Here is an 8,381-nt window from a genome sequence, read left to right on the forward strand (position 1 = left end):
CGTCGCACAAGTTCATTGTGTTACCCGCCGCGGTGGCTCAGTGGCTAAGGCGTTGCGCTGCTGAGCACGAGGTCGCGGGTTCGATTCCCGGCCGCGGCGGCCGCTTTTCTGATGGAGGCGAAAAGCAAAAACGCCCGTGTGTTCGAGATTTCGGCGCACGATAAAGATCCCCAGGTGGTCAAAATTAATCCGGAGCCCTCCACTACGGCGCGCCTCATCGCCTCCGTTGCGTTGGCGCGTTAAACCCTATAATCAATCAAGTTCATTGTGTTGTCAAAACGACAAGCGCTTGCTGAAGTTACGACAGACCATGCCTGTCGTGAGTCGGTGTAATTCGCCGTTATCGTTGGTCTGTTACAAATGTTCTAGCCTTTTGTGGAGCCGGGACGGGCAAGAAAAGCACCGGCGTCTGCAGTGTGGTGGGCTGTGTTATCGTTTTCTATCAAGAGTTTGGATTTACACTTGTCGTGCTTATCAATATATATATATATATATATATATATATATATATATATATATATATATATATATATATATATATATATATAACACGACATGGTCGCTAACGCGAGAAGACCACACAATCCGAAGCACCGTGGCCTAGCTCTCGTGCGCTCCTTAATTCCTTAATGGGCTCCGAGCTATCAACGCCGCGCTTGGATCTTCCGGGGATGATAACAGCTTTCAAATTATGCTCACTTTGAGTCGAAGCAACCCGCAGTGCCGGTCAGCGCTTGTGTAAAGTGCAGTGTTTTGCTATCAAGAGTGCACGCCGTGCTGTCGTTTTCGTTCGATGAATGGAATCTGAGTTCTTGCCAATTGCCGTGTGCACCAAAATCCGTCAAAATGCGATTGACGTGTGTGGTGCGTCCAAGTTGAACCGAAGTTGATTGTTTGTGAGAAGCTAATGGCGCTGAAATCTACGAAACGGCAAAAAACACACCGCATCCAAAAGATGCACCTTTTACGTCATTGTCCCTGTGTATACCTGATGAATGGCGGTTTTTGCGCGCATTAAAATGTAGGTGTGCTCCTTGAGTTTCTATGCCTTTGGTGGGCTGCAGCGTACCGAAACCTGCGACGTGAGTGATCCGCTAGTTCGCCTCTTTATTGGCCGCTTGATGGGACGGAAACTGTATACTTGTGTTTCAGCAGCAACTGCAGTCTGTGTCCAGGCTGTTTTTCTCACGCTCAGTACTGCCTTGATTACGCGACGTGTGCCTAATGCCAGATGCTCTTCCCGTTTTGGGCAAACTTCACTTTTCGCAGTCATTTCACCTGCAGCCGTTTCTTGTTTACGCATGCCGCGTATAGGCACCGGGCTTTGAACAGAGGGCGACAATGATGGTGATGATGAGGATTAGTGACTCTTCCTTTAAATCGGGGCGTCGGTTGTGAGCCACCGACTTTCCTGTCTTATTTCACTTACTTGCCTTACTCCTAGCTAAGCCAATAGATTTGCCTCCCCCTTCAACCCCTCCCGCCTGTTCTAAACTTCCATTGGTCCCTCCCCTTTTTTCCTCCCCCCCCCGCTGTGTTTAATTTTCCTCCGTATGATTACTCCGCCTGCGTACCCACACCTTATACTTTTCTTCCACCACCATTCTAGCCGCCTCTTCGCCACCTATATGGCTCTGAAGTTGAGGCTCCCCGTTACCCCAAATCCCAAATCCTCCGCCAACGTCCTCTCCCCCTGGCCCACGGCGGTCGTACTTCTGTGAAGCCCCTAGCAATAAGAGCTATAGTTTACCGATCACTGCCGCAGCATGCACATGATTCGTCCTGCTTCCTGTAGATACCCGTGTATGCCCGGGTTCTCAGGCACCCCTCCCGTGCTTTGAAGAGCACTGCCTCTCGTATTGCCATAGAAACCTTCTTTCCTGATTTATAGTTTCTCTGTCCTGTAAGCCTCCAGGTTTTTCTTCGCGTCCTTTCTACGTGCCCACTTCGGCGCCTCTGCTGCCTTATTAACTGCTTATTAACTATTGTGTATGCCCCAATTTTCCCGACCAACTTTCCGTACCTGTTGGTTAGGTGTCTGGTACTCCGTCTCCACCGCGTGTCCGTACTCCTCAGATAGAAGTACACAAACACTTTCCCGGCCCATTTTTCATCCTCCATGTCACGAAGTCGCTCCTCAAACTTTATCTTGCTCTGTGCCTCCCTTGCCTCAAGGGACGACCAGCCGATTTCCACCTGTACCACTTCGTTCGTAGTTTCGCTGTGGGCCCCTAGGGCCCGTCTGACTACCGCCCTCTGATTTACCTCCTCGTCCGCTTAAGTCTCTGGTTTCACACGCAGAACTTAATTTCCTAAAGTTCTCCTGGTAACATTACCAATTTCCATACTCCCCTTACCACACTCTTAATCTGGATCCACATAAGATCCACTTAGTAACTGGAACTTTTTTGCAAAAAAGTTCCACTTATATATTTGGAACCGTGTTCCACATACCCTGAAAATCTAAGTGGAACAGTGCACCACATATTTTTGCAGCTAAATTATCTGGATCGGCGTTCCAAATAAAAGTATACGGATCACTGTTCCAAATAAACGGGTAGTGTAATTTACTGGAACACTGATCCACGTAAAATGATTATGGATTTATCCGGTGCGCCGTTCCAGGTACCTTCAGACCAGCTGTTTATATAAAACGTGTTCCGATAGACGTTGAGAAGCTGTCCATGGGACTCCACTTTTCCAATATATCTGCTTTTCTGTTGGTATAAACTGAGGTCATTTGCCAGGCTCGCAGATGCATTGGTATCAGAAGGAAACCGCAAGCACCATTCTAACGCAGCCTTGACATATGGCCCACAGTGATACCAACAATTGGAAAACAGAAACCGCCGCAGCAGTGTGGTCCCTGACAGTTCCCAACAGTTGCCTATCGGAGCACAGTTCTAAATAAAAGTTGGTCTGAGATACCTGGAGCGGCACACAAAGACTTTGGCTTCATCCGCCGCATCCTGTTCTGGGTTTTGGCTGCATGTAAAAGAAACAAGACTCGCATTAAAATACATACCAAACCAACTATTAGCACTGATACAATGCTTTTCAAAACACTAAGCAAATTTTATTCGCTCGTATTATTGCGTACGTTTGAGATACGGAGACATCTGTTTCCACTTGGGCAGAAAATGACCAGCGTACATGATCAAATACCACAACGATATCAAGTGGCCAAAACGATCTAAGAGGCATTTTCCTATTTTCGCTAATATTTACCATTCTTTTTTTGCTAAAAAAACATGGGTAATAAAGATGGCTTTAAGCGCAACCGCGTCGCAAACAGACTTGTACATCTACCCTCGCACTAACTCAAAAAGCATTACACAACAGTGAGCATAAAATATGCTGTGTTATCACATGAAATCAGGTACCGCAAATGCGGAAGTACCCACAGCGCTTGCCATACCATGTTTACGCATCCCGGTTCCAAAATATGCAGTTTGCTATTAAATTGCAGGGAAAAGCCAAAAATACAAGCCATACACGGTTGGATTATCACAAGACTTGCAAGAGTGTAGGAAAAGAACACCCCAGCTAATACTAACAATATAACATTTGCACAGAAAAACTTACCGGAAGCATGTGTCACTATTGCACAACTAAAACATACACCATATATCAATATCAAGCTAACTGTAATATCAAGCTAACTGTAGCCAAAACCGACTATATACGCGCCCTGAAAAAGCCTTTCACTGAAGCCGCGTTGCTTCCCCGACAGTTTTTAGCTATTTAAAATAACTTATCCAAAAAAAGCTCATAGCACCCAGTGTGAACCTTACAAAATTTTACAAACCAGATAGCTCGGAGCATGTTACGCATTTCAAAATTTAACAAGCAGCCTAACTCTAAAGACGTTATTATTTCCCTCAAGAACAATTCAGACATCCCAAATAACCAAGCCAGGTAGCGTTGAAACATACAGGTGACCAATTTTACCAAGCGAACTTGGAAGCATTTTTCCAGCCGGAACATTTATCTGAGGTAAAATTCACAGTTGCGTGCTATACAAACCCTACTATCATGACGACAGTATGCTTGTGAACAAAGCACTGCCTCTAACAAGCAAGAAATGCAACTTAGTCCAAAGTAAACAACTTTTTCAAGCCAAATATGTATATTTCGCATTCTTTTAGGGCTTAGGTGTCAACTAAGATACAGTACAAAAATTGATTAATTAAAGGGACACTGAAGTGATATGTAAACATTGCGGGATTACTAGCGCAAATTGTAGTCCAGAGTCCCCAGGCCATGTTTCGACCACTCTAGGCGCGTTTACGCGATTTTATTTAGTAGAAAAACTAATTCGAAAACGCTGTCCTCCTCTCTTTACGCTCGCCCATTTTCTGTGGCGTTTTCGTGTGACGTCAGGAGGGGATGAGCTGGCAATTGGCTGCGCCACGGCTGCGCTGCTGCACGGCTCCCCGGCTGACAGAGTCAGTCGGCCCAGCGTTTCGTCCGCCGGCCGCCGGCGGGTCGTCGCAATCAAGGAGGTTAAAAAAAAATTGCTTGGTCGCAATTCGTTCGCTTAGTTGAAACGAAGCCAGGACACGTTTGTGAATGGAAGAATGTGCCTTTCTTTACTTGGTTTGTTTGTACACTGTATCTAGCTCCAAGTCAAGGTCGCTTCACACAAGCGCTGCACATGCGACGCTTCGCTGACTGGTACGCCAGTAGGAAAATATAAGGCCTCTTGAAGGCGGGAGAAGAGTCAGCGAAGTCAATATAGGTACTAAGGAAATAAAATCAACTGATATTTTTACCGTACAGCGTAAAACTAGGGCGCGGGAAGCACTTTTTTGCGGTGGGCGAACAAGCACAGCGGTCAGCAGCTCGACTACGCATCTGCGAACGCTTTTCCGTCTACGAAATGCAATTGCTAGACGTGAGCTACTGTGGAAACTCGGGCGACGCTTACTGCACGATCGCAGTACAACAAATAGTCACCTAAGCGGCTTGAAATGCGAAAACTAAATAAAAGTGTAAACAGGTTGTACAATATATACCCTATATTAGCAAGGCATTTGCGTCCCGCTCCGTGGCCTTGCGGTCTGGGGCGATAGGAATTCATCGCAAATGTTTTGCGAGTCACGAGTTCGAATCCCCGCGGGTACGTGCTTTTTTTTTTTTGTAAGTTAACTTTTTTGTTTTCCGCCGATGTTTTCTATATTGAGTTCACCTTTTTTGGGGCCGCAACGTTCATGGCTACACGAACTAGTTCACAAAACGCGCGCAGGCTGGCACTGGCGCGCTAGCGAGTTCTCGTTGGCGTGCTGTTGCCATAAGCACCGACTGCTTGCAGGCAGTGGGCACAGGCCAGAATGAACAGACCCTTGGCCTGGTGCGAACACGCTTTTTACGATACAGGCATGAGGGAGGCAAGCTCCAAATATGGGGGAAAAGCGCATGACATTTGGGCGTCTGCGGGTAGGCAGAGGGCGTTCATGCACTGCGTAGGTCTCGGCTAGTGAATGCTACGACTACAAGCCGTCCTGGGAGGCTTATCTTGTGCATTTTACAGCCGACAACATGGCAGAAGCGCGGTACGATGATTACTGAGATATTGAGAATGCCCATCCAACAAAGCCATTGGTTATGTTTTACAGAACCGAAACCGAAACTTGTGTGATTGCTAACCTTGGGCATCGTCCAATCACGGCGCCCCTCCTCTCAACGTCACAGCCTTAGTTGGTGCGGCCACCGCAAACCGCGCATGGTAGTTTTTCTTCTTTCGCGCTTTGTAAAATAATTACCGATTTGTCAACTGGATAAACGATGAAAAGTGTGCTAATTTGAGGCAGTCTACGCAGTGCAAGCAAAAACGGGAGCTTGACAAATTCACTTCAGTGTCCCTTTAAGCCCCAAACCGTCTGTGTAAATAATTACTCTCACGTTTGCATCCATCAACAGCAGCACTGCCATGGAAAAAAATTTCGAGCTGCACTTGAATAATAAAAACGTCACAGTGCAGTGCCATTAACTACATTAACAGAGTAACAGAGTAGCTGCAAAGGCAGCCTGCGCTTTGTGCAAATAATGAAAAATTGCAAAGGAAAGCGCGACTTCACTTTTGCAATTGACATGCCGCTTGCATCTACCAATCATTTTAACCATGACATATCTTTCCGAATAGGCTTCAACGTCTAACAATAATTTAAAACCCCAAGTAGAGTGACCACATCAAGTCTTTCAACACAGCTTTCAACTTAAATGACACCAGGCCACTGTTAAATGGCCAAGAACTCTCTGCAAAAGTCCCAAGAACTCTCCAAAGTCGCATAAGTTTCAGGAGATTAAGATGAAATATACGGCGAGGAGGATGACATCTCGATGTGACAACGCAGGCGGAAAATCCATGACTTGTTTCTTGCAGACAATATTTACGCTGCCATTTTCTTCTCTCAAAATAACTGGACCTCGAGAATAACTGGACCACGTCATGTACCTTTAAGGAAGGAACAATAAAATTTTGTTAGACGATGGCGTTAAATTAGTGAGTTGCTTAGGATACCCCTTTTATAGCACAGTAATTGATTGAAATATCAGCGATTTCTTGGTTTCTTTTCTGGGAATGATGCTAACAATGTACAAAAAATATTAGCACAGACTGTCAATGGCCGTTCTCTAATTCTGGAAAGCAACCGCGCTGGGCGTGGCCGTGGTGCCGTATTATCACAGCAGCAACTCTCAATGTGAAAGCAAAATGTTTGCAAAACTTGAATGCAAAATAACAGTTTTTTTTGTCCACATGTTGCAGCATCCGAAACAGGCTGAATGTGAAGGTATTTCCAATATTGGAGTTCACGATTTATTTTTAACAGTAAGATTTTGCTACAAAGAAAACTACCACAAATTCAGTCCCGCAAAAATAAAATGCCAGCTTCAATAAACACTACCATAAATTGAGTCCCACAAAAATAAAATGCCAACTCACCCAACTAAAATTAAGATGCAGGCGTTCCTCGCAGGGCCTCCTCGGAGTGCATTTCCAGGAACGTTTTGCCAACGTGTTCCCAAAAGTTCTTACTGTCGTTTTCACCTACAGGTCGAGTTGTCACTGAAATGGTGTTCCGAAGCCATTACGTATAATGCAACTACCTAAAAAGGGACCATCAAAGTTCCAGAACTGGGAGTGCGTACTTACATGTAGAATGCAATGATTTCATCCCGTACAACGGCTTTCATGTGTTTCCTTTTTGTGAACACACGCCTTCAAGAACCAGGAAAATGGCAGTATGCATTCCTTGTTCCATTGTTTTAAGTCCCGGTCCGCCCTATTTCATAGAAAATAAAAACAGTATAAAAATATCGAAGCATAAATTTACGCTTCCCTTTAAGAAGGGATTACTACAAGATCTCGTACAATGCCTGATTAGTTGTGCTAAAATTTATTTTGCAGCACGAGCCCTGGTAACGTTTTCAGGCGAAACAATTTTAAATATAAAAATATTTGAACATTTTTACGCTCACCTGTCATTGCTCCATGCGGAGGGGTGACCGTCTGTATAATACGCAACACTCAAGAGACACACTTTCGTGGCTTTATGACTTCCACAATGCATTCGTAATCTGCCACACTTGTCACGACGATGCCTCGGCGTGCCGACGATGTCTTCAGTTACAGTGAATGCCACAGCCATGATTTCAGAGGTATATGTAAGGAATGGAAATAATTCGTTTTAATTTCTGTTCTTCAGACAAAGGAAAACAATTATCGCAAACTACCAGTGTAGAGACAAATGTCTCCACAGTCAGCCATAGTCTGCATCTGGACAGGTTATACAGATCGAATACAGAATGTAGCAATCTGCTTTCGCGGTAAATTTTCCAAGTTCAAGGAAGCACAGAAATGGGTTAATGTTGGGTGCACATAGTTATGCAAGAACTTATCACCTGAGCGTTGTCGGAAATTATTTCGACTCTCGGGTTACCACCGAAATTGACCGCATAAAAATGCAAGAGTGGCTTATTTCTAACGCGGCCACTAATTATGGATATTGGATATTTATCCTGAAGTCTCAAGTTACCACTGACATTAACAGCATAGAAACGGCAGCACACTTTCTATATACCCGCTGCGTGTTTCCACATTTCTTCCCCTCGACAAAAAAACGTTTGTTACTGCGGTACTGCTAAGACAACAACTGTCCCTTCCATGTCCCTTCCATTTCCAATGTTATTTGAAATAGATCATCTGAATTGGTCAAAGGAATTGAAAGAAACATGGAACATAAACATGAAACATGGAACATATAAACGTAAGATGACGCCTTGAAAGCACATCAACACAACTCGAAATAGCGTCTACCTTGCGCGCAACGGGATAGATCGAAGACTCCCGGTCTGGTAAGCACAGTAAATGCATTCTA

At 44.9% G+C, this 8,381-nt stretch overlaps 1 long non-coding RNA gene across 1 annotated transcript; it reads right to left on the reverse strand.

Annotated features, from left to right (window-relative positions):
* Positions 1-5,878: 5,878 nt before the first annotated feature.
* LOC144163041 (uncharacterized) lies at positions 5,879-7,287 on the reverse strand. Its single transcript, XR_013320820.1, has 3 exons — positions 7,157-7,287; positions 6,947-7,069; positions 5,879-6,457 (listed from the first exon to the last, which is right to left on the reverse strand). It is a non-coding gene; the product is annotated as an uncharacterized LOC144163041 (long non-coding RNA).
* Between the last annotated feature and the right edge of the window lie 1,094 nt (positions 7,288-8,381).

This window comes from Haemaphysalis longicornis, unplaced genomic scaffold (genome assembly GCF_048455015.1).
Source record: "Haemaphysalis longicornis isolate Haplotype H1 unplaced genomic scaffold, Haemaphysalis longicornis Haplotype H1 scaffold_12, whole genome shotgun sequence".
Classification (NCBI taxonomy): domain Eukaryota; kingdom Metazoa; phylum Arthropoda; class Arachnida; order Ixodida; family Ixodidae; genus Haemaphysalis; species Haemaphysalis longicornis.